At 35.1% G+C, this 27,576-nt stretch overlaps 1 protein-coding gene across 1 annotated transcript in view; it reads left to right on the plus strand.

Annotated features, from left to right (window-relative positions):
• tnr (tenascin R) overlaps positions 1-27,576 on the plus strand; it is a 240,956-nt gene that overhangs the window by 43,075 nt on the left and 170,305 nt on the right. Inside the window, exon 2 of the mRNA XM_015373217.1 lies at positions 23,101-23,153. The gene's annotated coding sequence lies outside the window, so the exon portion shown is untranslated. The remainder of the gene's footprint in view (positions 1-23,100; positions 23,154-27,576) is intronic.

Genomic DNA, 27,576 nt, shown 5'->3' on the forward strand with positions numbered 1-27,576 from the left:
AAGTACAGTCACCCAAAATACACTCTCAAACAAGCACACATCATACCAACGTAGGCAACTTGTTAAAGGAAACGGGAGGAAATTAAAATTGCACCTACGGTACTATTTTTTTGCGTTTTAAGAAAAATACTCTTCCCATTGAGCCTCAGTTGCCCAATAATGCAAAAGTTGGAAAGTACTGGTGCGTGGTTTTGCATAGAAGAATGCGCTGAAACTGTCTATCATCAGTGAGAAAATATGGTTTCACAATTTAAATCTTCTTCAAAACCTTCTTCTTGAAACAATTAAGGAACAGTGCATTATATTTAATGTATAATAAGCTCATTATGGTGATTATTAACACTTTGGCATTAACATTAAAAAGAAAAGAGCATTTTTTTTTTAAACTGGTTTATATTTCCTGTGTTGCAATAGTTCTTATCATTAAGTTTTTGGAAGGGGGATATTTTCTTTGAATCTTAAAGCCGTTTTAGCATTGCTTTTTCTACAAACTTCCCTCATCATAAATATAAATAAACATCATTTATATATTAGGAAAATCAAGGGAGTCGAGAAAAACATTGACAGTTTCTTTTTATGCAGAACCACTGAAAGCTACAAATGAATCAAGATGACTGATTCCATCTTGCCCCTTTTAAAGACGTGTTCCTCCTAAAGCTATTTAGAAGATTTTGTCCTCACTCCATCAGCATATGCTCTTAAAATCCCCCAATGCTCTTAGTGTTTTGTAGTAGTGGTCTTTTGAGGCATTTTTTTTATTTGTTGTTAAATGAAAGGAAGGGAAAAGATGAAGAGTGAGGGAGATCTTTATGCAACACAGCTGGGCCCTGTACTTGTTCTATGGCATCAGAAATATGATGATGTGTGTGTTCGTGACAGCAGAACACAATGCTATGTCCCCATAGGCCTTCCATTATATTGAAGGGTAAGACGTATCACTCCCGTATCACTCGTCAATAAAGACATTGCCCTTTGGGAAACTGACACAGGAATGGCTTAATAAAAATACAATTCAAGTAAAGTTTACAACCTCTCAATAAATCACTGTAACCCTTGCTAACAAACGTTATTAATGGCCTTATGGGGTCTGATAGCTTTGATTACATTGCACTTGTTATGTCTTTATATCAACCTTGTGGTGAAGAAAACATAAAACTCCAAAAATTTAGTTTTATTTTTCCCAATATATTCTAATAAAGCTCAAAGCTAAATAATACAATAAATAAACAAATGACATGGTTCATAACATTTATAACACACATTTGTTAAGATGTTAAGATGGAGACATTGAATGATTTACTATTATCAAATAGCAGGGATAACTTTTATTTAATTACATAATGATACCTCACAGTAAAAATGTCTAGACACTTTTGGCAGTTTTTTTTTCCTTCCTTATCTGGATCAAGTGTGAAAAATCTAGAACTTGTTGTTGTTATTATAATTGTAACTATATGATATTTTGCTTTAGGACTCAAATCAGTTTCTATAAATATTGCCAACACCTTACAGAGCAACACAGATGCAGAGAGGACAACAGCAATGGGCACACACTCCACTAACATTATTACTTTTAAAATGAAAGACACATTCCGCCTGTATCATTTTTAAAATATAAAACCTACTTCCTTTTTTAAATTAAAATGGGTTCAAGGCAAGGCAAGGAAAATTTATTTGTATAGCACAATTCAGTACAAAGAAAATGCAAAGTGCTTTACAGTACATGATTAAAATACAGGAAGATAAAACAGAATCAAAGCAAGTAGGAAAAAATACAAAAATAAATAAAAGAGCAGAACGACAAAATGTGCTCCTATAACTACATTGCTTGAGAATATGTTTTCTTAATCAAGGTTGCAAATAAATTTTATACCCTTGAAGCTAAACAAGTTAATCAGTTTTGGTCAACCAAAAAAAAAGTAATCCATGGTGCCTCATAGGTAACTGCTTCTTAGAGCAGTATTTATCTAGGGTTTTATATTTTCATCAAAATAACTATATTCTTAACAATGTGCAGGTCTTCTGAAAATTGTTGTTTAAATGCTGTTGTTGTTTGAAAAGTAATTTTTCTCTAACTGCATTATTTAGGATTTAAGTATTCAAAGTAAAGCATGATGGGAACTGTACACTTTGCATGCTTGTCTTGTAATATGTGAAGGAAGACCTTTTCATTCTAACCTTGACATTTACTCTGAACAGAAATAGTTCTGCTTTATCTTGGACCCTGGATGAGAGCTTTTGTGAGCAGAGTATATGAATTTTTTTAAGCCACATTCTGAACTATTGATAATTTCCCACAAAAAAATTCTTTGTCAGAACTGAACATATACAGTACATATACACACATAGTCACATATGTCCAGAAAGCAGCACTTACAAAAATATTCTTTATAAGTTTTGTGAAGCAATAGGTTGTTTAGAACCAATAAGTATGGACATACAACAAATAGTTCTTCTTTAAAAAGAAAAGCTCTTACAGCAGTCAGTTGGAATTATTTTAAAGATAAAGGCAGCTTACTGGGAACATAACAAAAGGCATAATTAACAAATAGCTCTAAGTGGGTCCTGAATTTTTAAAGGAGGTACCAATAACAATTTGTCACAGCAAGTAATGGTAATATAGATATGAGGTATTTACTGATCACAGCCTAAAATGGCTTAATACAATAAATGCACTGAATACATATATACAAAGAAACTGCAGAAAAGCTCTTTTCAAGAGAAGAAAATATAACAGTGCATCATCTCTGACCTTCCTAGTATCCTCATATTTTGTCCTATTATCAGTATTATTATTTCAGCAATCGATTCATCATCATCATAAGTCATTATTCCAAACAGTAGAATGGTCTATAGCAAAAATAAAAGGAAATTCAATTCAAATTCAAAAACTCCCCAAAGGGAAATCAAATGTTGTAGTAATTCATAGTTTATTTTTTATCCAGTTGTTGTAGCTGTTGATAGCTGCAGGCAGGAAGGATCTTCTGTATCTTGCACTGAGTCAAAAATAAATACCGTAATGGTGCGAGTGATTCCACAATCTTAAGGTAAATCTGTCAGTAGTCAGTGCGGGGTTTGCTAAAATCACAGTTTTGCTTTTCCCTGACACAGATAATCTACGCAAACATCTCTAAATAAGATTCCTAAGCACAACAGGGCATGTTGGGCACAGCATCATTTGCAAACAGATGGCAAGCACTACTTCAGCTAGGTAATTTCAGAAGAGCTATATGTGTATATATTTTTATCTTTTTTTATTTTTATCTTTATTATCTTGTGTGGTTGGATGTTTATGTATATATATATATATATATATATATATATATATATATACATAAATATAAAACTGTAACTGGAGCGTGTAACAAATGTAATTTCCCTCTGCGATTATTAAAGTATTTCTGATTCTGATTTGAGTTGTAGCGACATATCATCATTGTACATCACGTAAAGTTTCTGCATGCTGCTTCTTTGGTATTTTCACCATCGATGGGCAGTATTGAATTAAAAAGTGCTTTAAAAAAAAAAAAGAAGCTATTTTACAGAGGATGAGCATCTATCAAATTTTCTGATCAGCATTTTAGGTTTTGCATACACAATAAAAAAACTTTCTTAAAATTTCAAGATCATTGATGTCCCAAGAAAAAATAAATAAGCCAAAAAAATAATCCTTTTTAAATAAGTATAGTTGACCTTATGTGCTGTTTATTACACACATTATTTAGACACACATAATAAGAGTTAATTAAGAACAGATTTGTGATCAGTTACTATTCTCCAGCCATGCACATGCGCACACATATTAATCCTCACACCTGAGAGCAATTTAGTGTTATCAATCAGCCTAACAGTTATTATCTTTGGACTGTGGGAAGAAACCAGAGTACCTGCAAAGAACCAATGCATGCATGGTTAGAACTTGCAAATTCCATGCAGAAAGATTTTGTTACTGTTATTTCATTTATTTATTTTTAATATTGTACCAGTAAAATATAAAAAATAGGCTATTTGCAAATATTTGTATTTGTCCAAAGTAATAAACCACTGAGTCTTGGTGCCCCTACCCTTAAATCATATTTAAATTTGGCTTTTTTTAGGTTTTGTGATATTTGGTGGCCTTTTGGATCTTCAATCTAACAACTTTTCCATCCCTTTTCCAACTTCTGATGGAAGAAGTCTGTCCCTCCATCTATTAACAGAAGGCCAAGAACACTGGACAAAACACTTGTGAAAGGTTACTGTACTTAGGTTTGATATTTAAGTAATATTTCCTGCCATTATTTCTCTCCAATTGCACTGACAATATTGGAGAAGTCCCCCCGCCCCGCTTTTTTATCTGTGCTTGTGAAAAAAACACCCGGCTATAGAGCCCCAACTGCATCAAAATATTGAGCACAACATTTTCCACAGAAACACGTCACACGCAGAAGTCTATAAATATGATCTGCTAGGACTGAATACATGAAATGTTAAATGTGATACTTGCCATGCATGTATCAAACATTTTTTGTAATAATAATTTAATTTTAACTGAGTAAATACAGTAAATTAACTTTTAAAATAAAATTCAAAGTAATTCTAACATTTTTTTTATTTTTTTTTTTACATCATATCATTTTACAAAACAAAATCATTCTTGCTGCTGGAAAGTCAGTCATAAAGAATTGGATTGGTAAAGTGATCTGTGCTGACTTTTTATACCTCTCTAAGAGTGAGAGGAAGGTTGTAGGTGCCACCAGAAGGTACTTAATTTTATTGAGACGTCGGTAATCTAGAGTGGGATCCCCCCCAGTTATCCAGGTTGGCACCATAGGATTGGTGTGTATCGGGCAGAGTTAAATTGCATATCGGGCAGAGTTAAATTGCCTGTAGATAATGGGAAAGGTTTTGCAGTTCTATGGTAGTAGAACAAAAGGCAAGTTTCCGGGGAATTGTCAACTGCCCAAGGAGAAATTTTTGATCAAATGCTAACAGCTTTAAAGATAATTAGAAATCAAATACTGGAAAATTTGCTCAAACAAAGTCCTCTTCTTCTCCAAAAAAAAGAAAAAATCAAATAAATAAATGTAATCTAACAAAAACTTACAACTGTTTTTAATATTCTTTTTTTGTTTCTGCATTTTTTATTTTATTTATTTATTTATTTATTTATTTTTCCCCTACTTGCTTTGATTCTGTTTTATCTTCCTGTATTTTAATCATGTGAAGCACTTTGCATTGTCTTTGTACTGAATTGTGCTATACAAATAAATTTGCCTTGCCTTGCCTTACCTGCTAAAATAGAGGTATAAAATATATTTTTTAGCTGTTGCTTTACCATATATTTTCTTCAAAGACTAATAAATAAAGACATATCCAATTGTTTTGTCTCGGGCCCAGCCAAGGCTGTCAACTAGCCTGATTAGACCAAGACCAGGCTTTGGTCCACAAGAGGCTCTGGTTATAAGAATGTGTTATAATTTTGGGACATTTTCCTTAAATTGTCCCCACGGGGTAATAAAAACAAGTTCCCCGACTCGCACACAATCACACTTAGTAAATGTTGGAATAATTAATTTACCGTCCTTGCTCACTGCTGGTGGTCCTTTATCTCTAGGGTTTGTGGAAAGGTGACTGGGCGGCTTCATGTCATTAAAACCTCATCATCTGAGATGACACAGTCTACTGTTATCGACTTTCACTTCGTTCCCCACAGATGTGTGTCCATTATATCCCATTGGTAGATTACTGTTCATCTGTGATTTCATTAAAAAAAATCTTTTATATACATAAGTACATCTGAATAGAGACAGAATACTGTTTAGATCTGAATAATCCATTTCCTCTGCATGAGAATTCCGACTGCTCATAGTGATTTTAATGCATATTCTTTATATTCATGAGAAAAAAGAAACACATTACAGTGTAATAGGTTTCCTGAAAAGCATTATCGACAGGGAGGACACAGTAGATATAACGGCTTTAGAGAAAATCATGGATATATCTGATTGGATAATTTCAGGGGAAGTTATGTCATTCTCTCCACTCCTGAGCAGAGTCAGTCCTAAAGGTCACATCAATAATTTTCAGGTTTCTCCGCCTGGCCATTAATCATTTGGCCTTATGTCTGTCATCATATGGGGCTAATGAGATCTACATAGATCATTTTTCCTACCGGTATGGCCACCAGCCTGATTTAAAAAAAACAAAAAACACTAAAACTCATTGATCTTATATTGCTCTCGCAGGATTCATGTGTGACCCGAGAACATGTTGTGCTGCAGTTTTTCTTCCTGTCAGTTGGTTTGGAGGTTTTGCCCCACACATATTGACAGTTTAATATAGATTTTTAAAACATACCATGAATAACTGAAGGTCAAGGAAGCTTTAAATTTGTGCACTGTTTGGAGTATTCTGTTCTTGTAAAAAGAGCAAATTAAGGCATACTCTGTGAAAAGGCTTTCTGCAATAGACAAAAATTCTTTCTAAATGTAGCTTAAATTTTTAAATGGCTTCTTTCTTATTCTATCTCGGGGTTGAGAATTAAAAACCTACCTGTGAAACTGTCAGTGTCATTTTATTAAAAGTGGGCTTCCATGTTAGACCATTGAGCGTGTCTGCCAGGACCCCCATTACACAAATGTGTACATTTCAGAAATATTCCATTATCTATCATAGTCCATTTTAGCTTTCTTTTTGGTCGGCCTATATGCCATATAATACCCGGTTAATGTATTAATGCACAAATATGCACAGATGTTTCTCAGTTGTTTTTGTGACCTGATAGTTTCTTCATCATTGAGATTTAAAGCTCCTTTTCATATTCACAGACATAACTTCTTTGTGAGAGGATAAATCAAATAGCTCTGAGTCATGCTGCTCCATGAAAACCAGTGATTTGCCTCGTTATGCTAGATTAAACAGAAGAAATGTATGTTACATTTTCCTCATAAACAATAACTCAGTAAAATCAAAGCAACCTATATTAGAATTTGGAAACAGTGGTCATTAAGAAGTCAAGAAACAAACATGCGCATGTTTAGTGGGTATATAGGGAACTGATGTATGTTGGGCTTCCTTTTTGCCATTGATCTGCCTTGCTTTTCCTATTCTAGAGAGTACTATGGAAATTAACTGAGGGATTTTTTTTACTGTTGTTGTTGCTCAATGGTTAAAATTACGTTTGCTTGCAGGGACGTGTATCATTTACTTTTACGGGTTCAGGTAACATAGAATCAGGGGTTCAATTACCTGTGGAAAACCAGAGTTGCACCTATCAGGCTTTTACTGAATGATACCAAGTTTTTGATATCTCCCAGCTTAATCTTGTTTGGCACATTAAAACATTTTTTGCATGGCAATCACATACAGTTATATTTTATGAACTTAATGTAGTAATTAAATATGTTGCACATTTCAAAGTTATTCAATTATATATCGCTGGTACATTTATTTTTATCTGTCTTTCTATCTGTATATCGATCAATTAAAATTCTATGGCTGCTCCTTCCTCTCATACGTTGTGGTACCATTTGATCAAACACTCTTCATAACCAAGAACTAATAACCTTCATATTGTCTGAACCAATGACACAAATTGGATGATAAATAATTATTCAAGATTTAAAAAATGAGACACAGTCCCCTTGTCCAACTTTTATTTTTTTCCTTTTTTAAAATTCTGTTGTTCGATATGAATGTCTTTTTTCCAATAGCTTTTAGGTCATGTGTGTCACCTGCATAACAAAAATGTCAAATCATAGTACAAGACTGGACAGAAGATGCAGAATTGTTTTATCCAATTGTAATGAAGTTGTTTTTTGTTTTTTTTTATTAACCTTTAAAATAGAGACAGCCATGATTTATTTCATTTCTCTGATAACAAAATAATTTTATTCGTTAGTTTCTAAGCAAACCACAGCTGCATAAGGTGGAGGTGCTCGGTTCTCTTAAATTACATAATATCACCTGCTAAGCAAATGGTAAAAAATCTGATGCAGTAACCCTTTTTTAACTTTAGGAGGAGCTTAAGACTTCAGTTGATTTATCCTTTATGCTTTAAAACTTAACAATACTATAAGTGTAGCAGATAATATTTGATTTGTTTAGAGACCAAAAAAGTGGGGTTGATTTGTTTTGATGCAAACAGTAAATACAGAAAAAAAATCCCTATTTCACTAAGCAATCACATATCAATGAAAAGACAGTGTTTAGATAACTTGCTTTTACCTGTATGAGACACCCTTTAACTATGCAAAATGTGACTCTGCTGTTGTATTCCTTCTTTTCTAATTTGTTTATTTCTGTAAAAAGAAATTCCTTTATGTTGCCTTTACCAGTTATGTGTCCATTGTATATACAGTATATAATTACTTTCTTCCCAATAAAGTTTTCGGTAATTCCCAATAAAGTTTTCGGTAGTTTTCGGTAGTAGAGCATTATAGCAAAAGCAGTAATGTTTTGCCACATAAAAAAAATAAAATAAAAATAAGAAACTGATGTATTACTGGACAGAGTGACTTCTGTTTCTTGAGGCCAGATATTGCCTATGAAAACAAATCATTCAGATAGAAAACATAGGAGTAGTCAGTAAACTATTCTGACTGCAACAACTTATACAGCTAAAAAAAAAAATGTTGAAATTCATCTTCTTCAGTTCTCCGTTGATTCCATAAAGTCAAAATCTGATTTATTTTCTTCCGTTAGACATATCTAAGAAGTATGCCTCATTTTAAAAAACCCCTGGAGTATTGAGCCATCAATACTAGGGGTAAGTGAAGGTCATTTTGACAGTTTAATGGATTGACAGGCCTGCCTTCTTACTGCTGTTCTCTATAACTGATTATATTAACATCTTTGATCATTTTATATCAAGACAGATGGTCAGTTTAAAAGATGGCAAATGCAATCAATGAATTAGTCAGGTGTATGTGGCCATGGCTATTTTCAATTGGCTGTTAAATATACAAACTAGCTCTTGACCAAATAGGCCCATCTTCTAGAGAGATTTGTGCCAAACTTTAAAGAAGAGGTGATGCAAAATGATTCTCATCTTTCAAAGTGTGCACATTCTTATTATTTTATCAATATGTCTCTAAATGTAAATAGATGGAAAAAGCTGGGAATGGCTTTGCAGTAGACTGCATGTTCATTTGAAAGATTTTCTGCTTTTGTTTTTTTGGCACTGTCAAAAGTGTTTATTTCATAAAGGATTATATGTTTTACAAAGGGGTTCACTTCTATTAAGCACTGGAAACCTCTATTGACTAATTCATAGCCTGAAAAACAAAACACCACGTCTCTAGGCTGTGATTTCTGAACTATTAGATGAATATTTTATATTTTTCCACAACCATCTTTGATATTAATGAACTTTCAGTGGGTGCCTACGCTGCTTGCCTGCTAAGATGACATATCTCTCTGCCCACCTGTTATGAATATTTATACCTTGCGAGTGGGCAAAGGTTAAAGAGGCACATTTTGCTGTTGGCTCATGTTCTGCTCCTTGACTGGTACTCAAAGAAAAGTCAATGTCCATGGTAGTACATTCATAATCCAGTTTTTTTTTTAGATATTTCTAATACTTTGTGCTTCTCTTCTTTTTTTCCTTTAAAAAAAAAAAAATATTTTAGTTTCTTCACAAAATATTTGTTAGTGTTAGCTTCTGAGTAATTGCTGAGTAGCTGAGAAAAAAAACAAAGAAATCAATGTTGTTATGGCTTGTTCAGGGGATGCATGACTCTTTCACCTTTCCGAAAAAAGAAAAAAAAAATCCAAAAAGAAGCAAGTATAGCAGAAGCAGTATTGAATGAGTTAATATAAATGCCTTATTGACCTTGACCTATTAAACAAAGCAGCAAATCTTAAGTTAAAGTAAAAAAAACAAAACCGTTTTTGACTAAATTATCTTTGGTCCTGAGGGCTGCCATACTTTGTTTCTTTTATAAAGTTTATTTTTCTTAATGTTTGTATACTTAATGTTTGATTTAGGTTTATATTCCCTTAAACACAAGAAAGGGTCTTGAGTGTGTTTGTGAATATGTTGAATATGTAAAGAGTAGTTATTTGGTTTGTATTCAAACTTGCATTCAAACCACATGTTATGCTAAATTACAACCACAAACTTCCACACATATCTTTGTGATAGTTCACAAGGTAGCACATAGCTATGATGTTGATAGGAAAGGAAAAAAAATGTTTAGAAATTTTTTTGTATGATTGGCAAGTGAGTCCACCAATCTTGTCTTAATTGAATAGTTTAGAGAATAAATAATTAAATTCGGTTTATTTATATAGCACCAATTCACAGCACGTCATTCCAAGGCAATTTACAGAGACAGTTCACACATACAGTTTGGTCCAAACATTTTTATCTAAGGAAAACAAGCTTATTTGAGTAATTAACTCGACAGCAAACCATCACACCAAGCATGCATATAGCCACAGTGGAGAAGAAAACTCCCTTTGAACAGGAAGAAACCCACAGTAGAATCAGGCTCAGTGTTAGCGGCCATCTGCAGAGGCCAGCTGGGTTTCAAGGAGACAGAAGCAGACATACAAGAGGAAGCAAATATAAAAAAGGTAACTGTCAAACACCTCCACAGACGGTCTCGTCCTGGAAACACACAGTGAGGCAGATGAGCTCTGAGCCAGTTCCCATGTCAGAAGATGAAGAGAGCACATGCAGCCAGTCAAAGTCAGAGAACAGGATTACACTTAAAAAGAGGCCAAGCTCCAACATCTAGAAACAAGGGCACTGATGGCAGCTGATAGTTCTTTTCGGCATAGTGTTGCAGCCAAAACAACAAAGGTCCATATTAAGTTACTATGATGAGAAAAAGCAGAGAGAACATAATGTTAAAGATTGAACTAACAAATACTCTAGAATGAAAGAATAGTGATAGAATGAAGAAGAATAACTAAAATTGGTCCCTATATCCTCCAGCAATATAAGCCTATAGCAGTAACTATAGAAAAAGCTGAGTCACACTATGTATAAGATTTATTAAAAAGTAAAGTTTTAAACCCTGCCTTAAAAGTAGACAGGGTGTTTGCCTCATGGACTAAAACTGGTATTTGGTTCCACAGGAGTGGAGCTTGATAACTAAAGGATCTGCCTCCCATTCTACTGTACTTTTAGAAATTCTAGGAACCACTAGTAAATACAGATTGAGAGCGTAGTGGTCTGTTAGGAACATAAGGAATGACTATATATCTGATATAAGATGGAGCTTGCCATTTAAGGCTTTACATGTGAGAAGAATGATTTTAAATTATATTCTAGATTTAACAGGAAGCCAATGAATAGAAGCTAGGATAGGAGAAGTATGGTCTACAGTATCTCTAATTTTCACCATAACTCTAGCTGCAGCAATTTTACACAATACAATACTAAAGCAAAAACACAGAGAAAACTCTTGTTTGCAGTTCACCATAAGCAGTTTGGTCATGGCAAACATGTGTTAAATGTATTCCTGGGTTAAAATTAGCTATGTATGGGATAATATTAGCAGCAAAATGTGCAAGATCAAAATATAATTGAGACAGAACAAAGGTTCAGCTTCTAGTGGGAAGATGGTGCATAAAATGCAGCCAAAAATAATATGGAATCTATATAATTTGAATCAACAAATCATGTGCCAGAATTTTTGGCAGCAGATTCAACACTGATCCTATCTGATCCATTTGTCTCCATGTCATTTGAATAAGGCCGAGCAATCTCATATTCAAGTTTGGCAATTCTAATCTATCAAAGACAGATAAATAAAAACACATACCAGCCAGGTACCATAGACAGCCCTAACCCTACCTAACCTTTACCCTTAGCAGATTCTACCCCCTTTTTGCTTCCTTTCTGATTTTTAAGTTTGACTAATGTAATGGCAAAAAAAAACATTCCTCAAGATATCACAGATTTCATAGGGAACACCTTAGCTCCGTCTCATGAGACTTCAACCTTCTGTTCCTGTCAGTGAAGAATCATTTTGTGCTCATGTGGCATCGTAACCATGAAGTAAATTAATGAAATCTTAAACCTGTCCAAATTTATTGAACAAATATTCATATAATTGTTATTCAGTGAAATAGACCCTTTTGGTTTTGATGAAAAACTTGGAAATATGACTTTTCACTCTTTATAATAATCAACTCCTTTTTCTTTTACATGAAATTATGATAAAATACACTAACTTTTCTGGCGAAAATGTGAAACAGAATTGAAATATTTCCCAATGCAAAGTGAAGGTACTAACACGGAGTAGGGTCAACATGGGCTTTAAGGTTTGTCGCCCCCCCTGCTTCTTGTTCTCAGACCTTTCTGCCCCCAAAATACCAGGTGGTGTCAAATCAAAAAGCCTCTGGTTTGTCGGCAGTGGTCTTACCTACAGTAAAACCAAAGCATGGGTCTTTTCCTTATTATTGTAGTAGACAGCACTGCATCTTGACATGCTATAGTTAAAGGGTCAGGCACTGACAGGATTAGGTATTTTTTGCTCTGCTTTAGAAGGAAAAAAAACTAACTCTTTGAATCTAGAAAGAAAGGAATAAGGGGAAAGAAAGGAAGAGGGAGAGCATGGGTAGTACTTTAATGCATCTGGCAGCTTATTGATGAGGCTAAGAATGAACAGGATTAAGTAAGAAAGGTTTTGAAGACCCAGAAGATGAAAGAAATGTGCAAAGACATTAAGATTAGACAAAGGATTTTAAATGTAGATGTCTTTTCCTACTCAAAGACATCTCCCTTGGTGCATTTACAGAGGCATCCTAAAATATATATAAAACAAACACAAAGGCTTACTGTCGGGGTATGTGGCTTGAAAATGTACATTCCGCCGATGTACATTGTACATTCCACCTATTGAAGTGTTATGCCATGATGAACTCTGAAGAGTAAAGAGTTTTCTTTAATATCAATTAACTGAACATACATAATTTCTTAATATGACAAATTAAACATACAACAGGATTAGATTAGTTAAGCCTGCCTCTAATATATATGCATTTGCAGCTTATTTTAGAGAATGCAGTGACATACATTTTATATAATTTCTATCTTCTGCTGCATGCATACAGTAGCTTTTGTTACTTTTGTTTCAAAAGAAGATTTTGAAATGATTGAAATTATTATAAAAAAAATAAAATTATTGCTGCAATAATGGAGCGAACAGGTTCACACTATTTTATAGTAATACTTAATAATTTTCAATATTATATTATAAGCACTTTATAAGTTATAATGGTTGTACAGACAGTTGATCAAAGCTACTGGAAGAACATATGTGCTTTAATAATCAGGCTTATTATAAAATTTTACAACTACTTTTTTAACCATAAGTGTTTTTCTTCTGAATTAGACACTACATACCACTACATACCACTGTATACCACTACATCACTTTTGTAAATAGAGTTAAAATAACTGTAAATTCATTTGAAATAACCCATTGCGTTTTTTCATTCATTGTCCCAGAACAAATGGGAGATGTGTCTCTCAAAAACCAAATGAAATAGAAATTTTATGGTAGTCGTACAAAGTTACAATACATTGACGGTACAAATTCAGTCAATAAAATACAATTTGAAAATGTTTAAACTTTCACTGAAACAAATCAAGTTATTGAAATTAACATATGTAAACTGAATCATTTGTCTAAATGGCAAAACACAAATGGTCACACAATGTAACAAAGAAAAATGAAACTCAATTAATTTCAGTTCAGAAAGTCTCTATAGATCCAAAAGGAATTACATTTCATAGTTGTGTCTTCATTTGAGTCTGTCATCCCGTTGAACACTGACCTCTTCTTCTCCCATGCTTTTAATAGGATTCAACTTGTTCCTGTTTCTTCTGAAATTTACAATACCTTGTTTTTTCAACATCCAGGATTGGATGTTATTTTTTTTCCACACCATGCCACAAAGTAATTCAACAGCTCCCTGTACTCAGCTTTTGTCCATTTCTGATGCACCCATTGACTGCAGAGTAATTTAAATATTTCGACAGATGACAGGACTGTCCTTTTTGAAATCAGAGGTGTTCAGATTAAAAAGGAAGGCTGAGAGTACCGTCCTATCTGGTGCTCCTGTGCTGTTGACTACTTGTTTAGACAGCTGACCCTTCAGTCTCACAAATTGTGGTCTTTTTGTTGCTAGCCTAGTCTTTGGTCCAGGCAATTGTCTATGCCTCCACCTGAGTCTTTTCAAGTTCCTGACAAAGTAAATTAGGCCTAAACTGTGTTTATTATAGATGCACACAAGGAATCAAAGGACATGATCCTCATAGTCCTCTCTGCCTTGTCTGACTGATGTGTAGTTTGTTAAAGCAGGGGTATTATGACCTCTTCAACCCCAAATCCACAGTGATAAGCAAGCTGCTAGGACCTTGATAGCAGCTTTTTTTCCTTGCTCAGCTTGAGTCCCTCTAGGTCTGGGTGATATGGAATGCAAGGGCAACAGGTCTATAGTCTTTGAGGACTGTTGGCTCAGTCTTCTTTGGTACTGGAACAAAGCAGGAGGTCTCCACATCACTGTTTCTTGGGTCAGGCTAAGGTTGGAGAGGTGCTGTAGAATCCCACAGAGCTGCTCTGCACAGACCTTCAGGACACGGGGGCTGACACCATCAGGACATGGTGACTCCTCCAAGGACCGGGTCTTGCTGGTCTGGGTCCTTCGAAGGCTGTTTAAATAAGGAGTGTGGAAGAGTTTGGCCATAGTTTTAAACAGCTCCAGCCACTCACTCAGCGTACCCCCTGTCACCTTGCAACCATGACAGACGCACACACAAACCAGGCAAAGAATGGATGCCGAACTTCTCACTACTGTTCTCTATGCTGATTAGATTGTCGAAGAGCTTCAGCAGCAGTACCGTTATCGCGATTATCAGATTATAGTCTCCACACTGCAGAAATATTGGAATCTTTGCTTAAATCTCAGCCAAACCCATTTGCACAGTTAACAGATAAAACCTTTCTCACCCCTCCCTTTTTACCGAACATGCATCAGAGCAGACTTGTGGGTTCTCCAGACTGACAGCTGTCCCAGCAGTATTAAGTTGGAAATTCACTTCTCTGTAGCCGTTGTTCAACAAAAATACGTTTTACAAAACATTTTCTGGCCCATTCACTGATTTAGTGTGTAATTACATTTTTTTTTCCAATGTTGAGAGGAGCATGGCAACCAGCGGACCTCCGAGGCTAACTGTAGCCTGGGTTTACATTAGTCCTTTGGCAGCAGCCCTCTCTTGGCATAGCTGTGTGTAAAGTACCGATAGCTCTGATGCCGTTTTTTTTTTTTCTTTCTTTTTTTTTCTTTGGCAAAACATTCATTTGATTTGTGTTTATCTGACTCTGTTAATCATGATTTTTTTTTTTATTATCTAGAGACTTTAATAACAGGAGCTGAAATGCAGCTCCAGACAAGCTTTGAATGTTATGATGTCATGAGATTTCTGTTCCAAATGATCCATTTTTATTCTGCTTGCTCCCCTTCTCCCCAAGTCTATACTTTCCTGTGTTATTTTCAAGAACGTATTTGGCAAGAACAGAGGTCCATACTCGCATTCTTGTGAATTCAGAAAAAGTCCAAGTCTCTCTAGTTGCATCTTTACTTGACTTCTAGAGACAGGTGGAAGGGGGGGAAAGCAACACCATCAAGGAAGGAAGGAAAGAAAGGAAGGAAACATGTGGTATGAAAGGGGAACACTAACATGGCATATACGTAGCATTATAAAAACCTTAGCTTTGCCTCTTAATATTCACATTACAAACATATTTAATGAAAGAATTCCGCTTGAATAAACCTTAAAGTTAGAAATATTTCCACAGAGCCCAACTTCTAGCCTGTAATAAGTATAAATGTGTAGCAATTTAACAAGCATTTATGTTGTCTGCGGTATTAAGATTCAACACAATAAAGTAAACGCAGGATAAATTATGGGCTGCAGACATTGTATCAAATGATTTGCATCTGACCTGACTATCTTGATGATTCCTCCTTGTGCAAAAGTGAATCAGAAAAAAAATCCGGATTGATTATTGGGGGCTTATGGGTGGTAGAAATATCCCTACTTCTGAGAAATGTATTAAAAAAAAAAAGCTAAATCTGCAAATTGCAGTTTCATGGAGACAAAGTTAGTATGCTCATTATTATAAACATTTTGTTTCTGGTGTAAGTACGTGGATACCTCAATTTTAAAATTTGGTAAATGATTGTGGAATTCACTTTTAACGTTGATAATAAAAATTGCCATGCTTAAATTAGGTTAATTTCAGTAGTTAACACTTTTTTTTAACGCTGATTGTAAGTTTGTTCGAACTTGCCAAACTTAGTAGCAACAACATCCGACAGATAAAGTCACACTGTAACATGACAGCCTGCAAATGCATTAATTTCATGCGTAAATACTAATCTCTCTGTGCCATGTAAAATCTAATAATTCCAGGCTTCACTGTTGAATAATTCATCTTCGTTGTCAGGGATTTTATAGAGAGAAATCTCTTTTATAATGAAAGATTATATTAACTAATTTACATTAAAATGCAGTAATTAAGCAATAAAAATAGCAGCTTCTATATTTTACGTAAAATTACATTAATGAATTCATTAAGTTTAATGATAAAGAACAATCATAAATTTCTTTTAAAGATTAAAAGGCAAAATTAAAATGCAAGATTTGCTTTGACTGTGAGAGTACATTTTTTTTCACCAATCCAGAGCACTTGAATAATAAATTTTCCAACAATTAGTCAAACAAACGGAGAAGATTTTTTTGTTTGTTTTATGATTTAGAGTAATTGCACTCTGGCAATTAATTTCTCAATCTAATACAAAACTGTAACTCTTTCTGTGGTACAACAGAATATTAAAGTATTTCTGAACATGTCTGCTTTTCTAGTATCTACTTCAATCAGCAGCTGTCCAGTCACTGTAAGCCTTTGCAGATGTAAGTTATAAATCAGCTAATCAATGGTACCAAAGTTGGTCCCTGAACAATATTGGAGGAAAATAGCCTGAATAGGCTTCATTGATTTGGCTTCACCAATCGTTTTTTTCCGAAAGAAAGAGTGACCTTGAAGGTCTTTATTTGTCGTAGGACACAATGAGACTGTTATTCTGTCTTTGCTTGTTCCTCTTTGTTGTTGATTTTCTCATGTATTTTTGTGGCAGCTTTTAGGTTAACATAGTATCTTTTTATTATCACTCTCGCCGCTGACCTTTATTACTTTTGTCTCTCCAAAAGTAGAAAATATGAAGCTTTGCTTGTTACCCTATCATAAATTAACATTACAGTAAGCATGTCCATTATTGTGGGGGCGAGTTCCTTTTAAGTCACCTGCACAGGGAAAATCCTGGCACCATTATGTCATTAGGGAAAGGAGCAAGAAAAAATCGAAAGTGTTTAAAAAGGACCTATTTTAATTAAAGCTTCAGATTTACTTGCCTATCAGGGTTTAAAACCACGGCTGGGACCAAAGGGGGCCAAAGTGTTGGCTGTAAAAATAAGTCATGCCATGCAGAGGTAGAAAAGAGCCTCATGAGGGACAGGCAGGGGAGTCAAGGTGGACACCGTGACACATTTCTGTAATCAGGACAAATAACAATAAAAACGTGTAGCTAAATAAAATACACATTGTGCTTACGCTGCACTATTTTGCATTCATGTTAAATTATAGTCTTAATTCAGGCTGTCAGTTCATGTTTTTCAAGGATGAGAAAAATAATTATCTATATATTCAAAAAAACAACCCTCTTAAACACATATCACAAACACTACTGGCCTGTATTTTATCTTCTATACCTGAATGTAATTGATCAAATTAATAGAGATAAATCTCTGCTTTAGACTGTTTTGGTGGTATGACATTTCAAGATATTACCAGAACAATCTAAGCTTAATTGCACATTTTACTGAGGATAAATTAAAAAAAAAATGTCACAAATATGTTATCCTACATATTCTTAACTGTACAATCTCTAACTCTATAATTTAAAAATAATAAAAAACTGAGCTATGGTGTGTCATTAGTTCATTAGTCAGTATGGTGTACATGCAAGGACATGAGTATGAGATAAAAATGGGAATATGCTTTGCATATACTTTAGCAACTATCAGACACGTAGCATACATGTAAACAATTCAGCAGCCAAACGATCTGCTGTGATAGATATGAATGCTGATGGGAAGCCAAAGGACAGCCATTTACCAGAGCAAGCATGTCACTGTTTTCTTTATTTTATTTCCAGCCCTGGCAAGTGTGAAAATTAACATTTATTTTTTTCCTTTACATCTGGGATTGTTATCTTCGTCTTTGTTGCACGCCCACACAACTAATTTTCTTGTTATGTTGCAGTGTAATTTTGTCAAAGTGGTCATTAGCCAAAAGAAGCAACTTCATATCCCTTTAAATAGATTAGTCAGCAATTTTTGCACCCAAAACAGTCCTTTGTGATTTTAAAATTGCTGACACTACACTGATATCAAGACGATGATAAATCCATAGCCTACTGGGCAACCTTCATCAGGTTGTTGTAAAGACTTCTTGCTGAAGTTCAAACCAAGCATCAAATTTAGATAAAAGGGATTTAAAGTCAAAGTGGCATCGTTGTTAGAACATGATAAGAGGTCTGAGATGTTCTTAAACTTTTGCTTTACCAAGGTATTCAGATAAACAACCATCTCAGAAAGCACAAAACCTTCAACCTTGAAGCAGATGAGCTAAGGCTGCAGATAACAGTCTCGCACTATTCCTGTCAACTAGGAAGATGATGATAAACAGTAAATTGCTTTTACTTATATAGAGCTCTTTCATGACAGGAGACTCTAAAACACTTTACACTACATGCAGTCATTTACCTATTCATGAACACATTAACACACTGATGATTCAGTTATAAAAATTATAATTAGCACAGGCTAAAAAAATAAAATAAAAAAAATAAAAACTCACCAGAAACAGATCTTAGTCCAGTAGAGTTACCTTGGGATTAAGTAAAATAGAAGATCAACATAATTGATGTGCTGTAAAAATTTGCAGCTACTATGTGATGAGACCAAAGTCTCTTGGGGACGCTCCTGACACCTTATGTTGAATTTCACTCAAAATTTAGACAGTTTGAAATCAAAAGGTGGTCTAGAGAAGCATTATCTCTTGGTCAGACCCTGTAATTCAGTGAAAGGGTGGAGTCAGAGTAAAAAAACGCCCATGAAAAGGCCAGTGGCTGGAAGTTGGAGGGGATTTTTTTGCCATTCGGCTGGCTTTTGACTGGGATGGTCCATTTTGAATGGCTGCTACTGTACCGGACATAATTTAATATCTCTTGTTTTGGCTCATTAGCAGGATACCATAGTCAGTATATCAATTTAAAATATCCTCCATCTTTGTAATGATCAGTGAAGTTTGAACAGACAGTTCGGATCACAATATGATGGTAAGGAGAGGTTTTCCGCATCAGAAACAGCAGAGCATATGTCCATTTTCTTCTGGACTACAGGGAGAGAGTTTCATGAGACATTTTAGTCCACCATCAGTAGAAAGACTGGTCAAGTATATGATTGCATGATTAAAACTGAATATTTTAAATCTAATTTGCAGCACAGAGACTCAATTGATTGTGACAAAATTCTTCAAAGTATTTATCCTAAATATATCAAATTACATGTTTTTTTTTTATTATCCATTTAAAGATGATAATATAAAAGGCACACAAAAATCCAAGATCTATGTGTTATTTCTTTGCACCAATATTTCCACAGTTACAATTTACCAACAGCAATGAAAACAAAGCAACCAAAGCACAAAAAGCATTAATGTACCCATGAATAAACATATAGCTAATATTTTTTTTGATGCAGTGTAAATTGCTTTCATTAATTGTTTTTTATTATCAATCATATTAGTTCCTTTTATTTCACAAATCAATTATGCATAATGCAACATATGATGTTTTGTTCCTCAACCACAGTTTGAACTCTGATATTGGCAAATTATAAGTGAAACAACATGCATGTTGAAATAATAAGCACTGGAGTACACCCATCTTTCCACATTGGTGCTTGAAGAATATGTGTTTGTTTTCACATTAGTTCTTAGTATTGTATCATGTTGACTACCATGTATCAATTGATTACAGTACCTGCTAAAGAGAATAATCGAACCTAGATGCTGTTTAAAGAAGCTGTTAAAAAGGGAGTTTTATATCCGTGTTTACCCTGGAATCAATCCATTCTATCACTGATGAGATTTAATAATACAAGATGGGTGGTGTTAACCTTGTAGATGATTTTTTTTCATGCTTTAACATCAACAAGCATAGACAATTCCCTCAGCTCCTTCCTCTCACTAAAGGTACAATCTGTTGTGACAGATAATGTGAGTGAATGTAAGGGGCTGTCAGCTCTGCCAGATCCTTTACACTCCTTGTGTAAAGAAATTTATAATTCATGATCACCATCTGCAAGTTGCAGTATTTGTCTCTCCTAAATCTACAGTGGGCACTCTACGGTTTTTGAACTCCACTTTAATAAAAGAAGGCACTTTATTTGATAAATCTATGTCAGCAGTTGTACAAACATTAGACATCAGTGCACACAAATATAGATAATGTAGAATGTTTCTTCTAATTACCAGCACAGAAACCCCTGCAAATCAAACAATGTCTTGGTCAGTTTAAACGATCTTTTTTTCCCTTTTCTTTTCGATGTGTTCTGTCTGTGGTTTCTAACCACTGATTGCCTGAGCTTGGCTATTTTCTATTTCTCATTTATAGTTTAGGAAATGGTTTGGCTAAGTCAGCTTCTAGCACTTCCCATTCACTAAGGCACTGTGATGCTGTAGCAATTGCATACTTTTCAAATAGTAATCAGAGCCTGCCTTTCCTGATTTTGCTGTAATTATTTTCCCTGCACATGCTTGAATTTGCCTTGTCAAATGTAATACAATGTTAGAGGAAACTTTGTGTATTCTGGTCTTCTATTGACTGTCAGTACTTTTAAGTCTTTAAAGGGCTGGTTATACTCCCACAGTAGTGTGTCACAGTGTCGAAGGTATGACGCAGATATTTTTGATTTATGCCCAGTTTTGGTGTGGTCTGTGCTACGTTATTCCATGCCACAAGGCAAGAGGGACAATCACGAACTAGCCGTGGGTCTAGATACGGCCAAGGCGGAGTGGAAGTGGCGGAGAGGAAGTGGGGCATATTTGCATTAAAATATATTATATATTTTAGTTATATTTTTTATATTTATATATTTTTAAAACAAAGTGGAGTGGGTATGACGTCATCCACGTGCTGGCTACCATTCATTCATCCCTCCGCTAAACTGCTGCTAGTTTTACTCACATGCCTGGAAGATGTCTAGTGCTATGACCACAGATGATCTCGCTCTCGAAATGGAATTGAACAATTCAGATTAGCTAGCCGAATGAATAGAAGGGGTAGATCGTAGCTGCCTCTGGCCCGGGCTCACTGTCACAACTCCAATCCAATCCTCAAGTCGTTTGCCCATAGGAAGACGTTACTTGGATATAACAAAAACCAATATCTTCAGAACAGCTCCAAATGACACAAAACTAATATGGGTGAGTAGAACATGATGTAATAACATAAAAATCAAGTGGCCAGTGTAAAAAAAAAATGGTGTTCCCCTTTAACTGCGACACACACGCAGACGACCTGGATTCTGAGCAGAAACCAGCCTTAAGTTTTTGCCCCTTGTAGATTACCATTTTTTCAACATTTTGATAACAAAACAAATACCAAACAGAGATATCTAGAGCAAATACAACAAGTGTTCAAATCAGCTATTTCACTTATTAAGCTAAAAAAGTTATACAAACTTACCTTCCTCTCATCTCTTTTAAAACGGGAAATTTTAACTGTGAATAACAAGAATTTTTGGTTCTGTTTCCACTGTATAGACAATCAAAGGCCTTATCACCCACAGATCAGCACACTTACACTCCGTGAATTAAGTAGTACAAATTTTGAGTTTAGTAATAGCTTAATTTGATGTGTGGTAAATTATTTTTCAGGTTAATATAGTAATATATTATATAGTAATATTAATATAGTCATTGGTGCCAGTTGCTTTCAGGAATGCTTAACCAAATTTACACATTGTAGCTATAAATAGAACCGGAATGACATAAATAAAGGGAGCAAAACCATTTGCATGGCTTTGGGACTTCAGAAAACTAAAGAGAGAGCAATTATTCCCAAATGAAATTCACAATTAAATCCCAGTGTGTTTGATTTACCATTAAAGAAAGAAAAATGACATCCATGTGAAATTTCTGAAGTGACAAAAAACCGCTGATGACTCCAGAGCTCTCTGGAAGAATTTTTGACAGAGCTTGACTTCAAAGGCAACGGTAAAAGTTTTTTCGAAAGGTGTGTTTAGTGTTGATTACTAATCCGATCTGAATATTTTTTCCCTTAAAAGTCAGGAATAAACTATTTCAGATAAAACTACAGATCAAATAGATCTTAACATCTTCGCAGCGCTTTCGCTGCTCGGGCCTAAAAATGGGGATCGCTCTACATGTACAGAAAGCTATTCCCAGTGTTATATCTCTTTCAATATATTGTTTCTGGCTTCACTCAGTGCATGGACCAACGCAGCTGTCAGGAACCGGGGTGGATGTTTTAGCTAAATCGCCCCCTCAACAGAATGAAAAGCAAAGTCTCTTTCTTCTGGATGACAGGACTGACATACAGAACAAGACTTCTCCAAACAATTATGTGGGAACAGCTCATCAGGCAGTCTCACAAGACGACATATTCTTGTTGAAGTCCGGGGATCTGACAATTTACTGACATAATTCTATTTTTTTTAGCTAGAGGATTATTTTTGCAAATACAGGAGACTCTCTGTTTTCTGTTCATGCTATATACATTATACCAGTCACAGATGAACAGGACAATGTAAATTCATTTTACCAAGAGCCAATGAGAGAAGTATATTAAAAAACAAATAATGAGAGGTAGCTGGTAGATTCTGTATCTGAGTTTTATCTGGTTATGCTGAGCTGAATTTAGAGAATACCAGAAAATTGATAAACAGAAAAAAAATATACTGTATACCTGCTCAATTAGTTCATGACCTCTCTTTTTGTGTTTTGGCAGCAGACAGCCAGAGACTAACATCTAAAGGTCAAACTGTGGCTTTTACGCCCAAGGTAAGTCTACATGCTTTCTATCTACATTTATGTAAATGTACGTTCTGTGCCTGGAATTTCACTATGTAATGCAGTAAATTATCTTTACATAGAGTAGTTGCTGTACGTTTGATGGTAGTGCAGTCAGTTGGCAGTCATTGTTGACAGTGGCATTCTAGAAACTCTTTGTTGGAAGGGCCATGCAGAGGCACTTATTTTGGAGAGGCTGTATCAAAAAGGCTTTTTATTTCAAATCACAAACCTTGTCAGTGTTTTTTTTAAGAATTTAAGTATAGCATTTGTTTTTTTTTTTCCATTTACTGATAAGAATTAATTTAAGAAGAATTCTTAAATATAATAAAGACTGTTTGCACTTCTTTATTATTAAAAACTGATCAACATAACTTTTTTAATTCCATGCTACACCATCTGCCTCTAAGAAAAAAGACTGCATGAAGCCAGAGCAAAAATGTAGTAACAGCTGGAGTGTATCCGTGTATAATGTTCCATCCATTGATGAGAGTCACTTCTGTTGTGGGTCTAATAATAAAGTGCAGGTGAGAAATGGCTGTCATTAAAGGTTTCATTTGGATTACTTATACATCAGTTCTATGCTCATTAGCAGAGGTGTCAAAAGTATTTATTTTCTCTACTTAAGTAAAAGTACAGATTCTCCCAAAATGGTGAGAACATAAAAAATACTGACTCTATGTAGTTTTATACTAACTAAAATAAAATTTCAGACAAGATGACAAAGATTGAACTGAATATAAGTTCTGCATAAACAGTGAGATACTTTTATTGCATGTGGGTCTCTTTTTTTCAAAAACGGGGCTTGTGGTTTGTCACAAACAATTTTGCCGTGGAAATGTGTGGGTGCTCACGCCAACTCTGACCCATCCATATGGATATACAGATTTTAGAGAGAGGTGGAATTGGTGACATAGATAGTGACTAAGGGAACCTGATGTCACACTGAATCATATATTTTCTCAGACATTTAACTTCACTTGATAAGAAATGTTATTCATGGATCAAAGTTATCAGATCAGAAACTACAGTGTGATATATGCTAGAACTGAAAGCTGCTGTCACAAATAATAAAAAAAGAGCCAGCTTCAATTCAAAATCACTGTCTGCATATTTAAATATTTCCTCACATTACATTCCTTTTCATTGAGATAAATAAAGTGAATCATACCGCAGATACCGTAAATAAATTAATTTAAGGAAGCGTGAAGAATTTACACAAGTTGCTGTAAACATTAAAATTTGCTGAACTAACCACGCATAATGGTGCAAGATGGAGGATTTAACTATTGAAGACAATGGGGCAAGAAGGACAGGATGCTTTTTGGGGGATTTTCAATGTTTCTTGACCAAGGATGATGAGGGGTTATTAGCTGATCAGGCTCCATAGGGCATCTCTGTCGGGACTCAGGTCATCCCTGTTCATCACAGGTGTTAAGCAGGAAGAGGTGAGTGTGCATTAATCCAAAGGGTAGCTGGGTGCATGCTTCTAAAGAGAAAAACAAAACAGTCTGTGGCACATATATAATATGAAATATGTTCATAAATTATATGCTGCAGTGATTTTGTTAAAAAAGAATCAAAGAAAAATTAGGTTGTTTGCCAGATCAGCTGGCTTTTCGTCTTGTTTTCAGTGTTTAAGCACTCTGTGGTTCCTCTCAACTTTTATCAGCGCAAACTGGTGTTAAACATAATCAACAATTGATTGACTCTCTGCCTGAATCTGGTTGTAACAACAAAACAATTCTGTGAATTTATTCATAAATCCAAGATATCATAGTCAGTGATAAGGGCAATGTTGCCTGGATTTTCTTGTTAACATAATCAGTCCAAGTCAGACTGAAGACGTCATAAATAATACTACCTTATGTCAGGTTGTGGAGGTTTGTAGAGGACCCAAATACAGAGGTGGAAGCTGAGGTGGTTTCTTGCAGATTTAAGGAGTAGTTGTAACATAAGCATAAATCCAGAAATAATTAATTAAGGAACAAAAGAACCAGAGCAAAGGGGAACACATACAGTAGGTTAGGGAGAGAATGAAGAGAATCCAGCAACCAATAACTCCAGAGCAGGAGTACATATGTCAAACAGAACAAAGAATGGAGTGATCAACTGGTATGGAGCAGGCATGGACAGAAGGATCTAGAAGAAAGCTAGGGGAAAGGACACTGGCACAAGGGGCAACAGAGAGTAAACAAGAAATACATAAGAACTCAAATACAACCAGAAAACTAGAATGACACAAAATGGAAATGAAACCAATTACCTACAAAACACAAAATGACGTAAATCAGAGTGTAACTGAAACTTCAAAGAAAATTAAAACAAAACCAAAAAGCCCAGAAAGGGCAGAATCATGACACCTTTAATTTACTGTGCCTTCAAATGCTTTTCTCTGACTTTCCACCTCTCACAAAAACACCTTGATTAAATGGCTCTGTTGGCTGCGGTAACCATTGGTTACCATTGAATAAAAGTGGTCAACAGGCTCATTTACATACACAATGACATTCATGCTGTGCCTTGCATGAACTGTTTATGGTGTAACATGGGCCGGTGCAGGACAAAGCGTGCGGTGGGGCCTCGTACACAAAATAGCTTGTTTTCATGCGTGGGCATGGTTTCATAAATCAGATTTTTGCCGCACCCCATTTTCGCCTTTTGGCTGTGTTTAGTATTATTACCCTTATTGGATGTGAACCCTGTGTTTACATATCACAGCATTAAAGTTGAAAATAGCATTGACGATTAAATAGAACTTGAACCATAAAATCATCATGTAAATTTAAACTATGATAATTCCAATAGAACAGATTCTCTTTGTGGTCTTGATTTTCTCCCTGTTCTGTGGCAGCTGTTAGATCACATCATCAATATGCATAGAAGTAAAAGGTATGTTTGGAGAAAGTTAGAAGTAGAAAGAACAGATGTTTGTATTCAAATCAATCAGGTAATCAATCAATCAATCAGTCAACTTTATTGTCAACTTCAATTTACATTGCAATCGAGATTTCAGGGGGGGATTCCAGCAGGCTGGGCAGGAATTTTCCATCAGCCTTGAGTCTTTTGTTGCTGGCTCTTCGTGTTGAATCCAATATTCCAAATTTGTTGGGCTTTTCCACCTTGAAGCCAGTGTCCACATCCAAGATATTATACTATCTCACCTTTGTGTTCAACCACCGCAGCCGGCCTGTGTTCAATCGCACCCAGTATATAGCTGATCTCCCGATCTTGCTCGTTTACAGCCTTTGTGAGGGCGTCAGCCGCTGCTGACAGCCTGATCAATGCCCAAATTGTCACATCTCACTGGATTTTTTGTTTCATGTTTCTGTTTGGTAAAGCAATCTGGTTGCTTTGTGCATGTTGTGTTATGTATAGATAAATTTGCCTTGCCTATGGTTACTTCCCAAGCTAGATGAAGGTAATGTTACAGTATATGGAACTCTATGTCACCAAGCATTTGGATGCCAAATAACAGAGTTCACCTTCTGGCATTTTTTGGAAACCATGACTAATCTGGTCAGGCTTCTTTTGAAAACAAGAGGGGGACTAAATTTACCTTGCAAGTGAGATTAATTGTTGCAAGATATGTGAATCGACAAATTCTTGAAAAAATACATCTTGCCAGGAGCCAGCATACGGTAATCGTTAGTCTCAATACAGAAATGTTTCAGACAAATGAAATCCAGTGAGACGCTGACGTCAACGCATCGTACACGGAAGGCTGAAGCAACGAAAAGATGGCCGCAGCAGTTTTAGCTGGCATATCCTCTAACTGTTTTTGAAAATCAAGCAATAGGACGCAATTTATTGCCTTGTGGGTGGGAAGACTTTTGCACATTCCAGATTTGATAAAAGTTTATTAGTTTATTAGAAATTTTTAGTTAAATCTTCTAGTTGTTAAATAAATCAAGCTGCTACTGCTTTGATTGGCTAGAAATTCAACATGCTAAGCATATACCAATCAGCTCGAAGAATGGTACTGAATGTCCCTCCCTTTAGAGAACATTATTTTTTTTATATATGAGGCTTTCTAGATTAATATGTGTAGTTAAATTTAATTTCTCTAGAACAACAATCTGGCTTATACCAGGTAATGACCAAAACACTATCAGGCAGTTGATTATCATGTTAATCCTGATCATTGAATAAAAATTACACTCTTGACTAGCTTTCAGATTAATGTAAGATTCATGACTATATACTTATAATGCTGTACCCTTTTCTTTTTTGACCTTTTGAACTACGGATTTATTCATGCCATTTTATTTTGAGTAAGCAATTTTCTGTTTATACTACTGAAGGGTTTTTCCCTGTGATTCTTGCTTATAACCTTGTTTCTCCCTCTGGTTATCTTGGCCTTATCATTGAACTATTGAGTCAGGCCTTTTATAAAGTGTCTAGGAAAAGTAAA

This window comes from Cyprinodon variegatus, unplaced genomic scaffold (genome assembly GCF_000732505.1).
Source record: "Cyprinodon variegatus isolate N-32 unplaced genomic scaffold, C_variegatus-1.0 Scaffold83, whole genome shotgun sequence".
NCBI classification, from domain to species: Eukaryota; Metazoa; Chordata; class Actinopteri; order Cyprinodontiformes; family Cyprinodontidae; genus Cyprinodon; species Cyprinodon variegatus.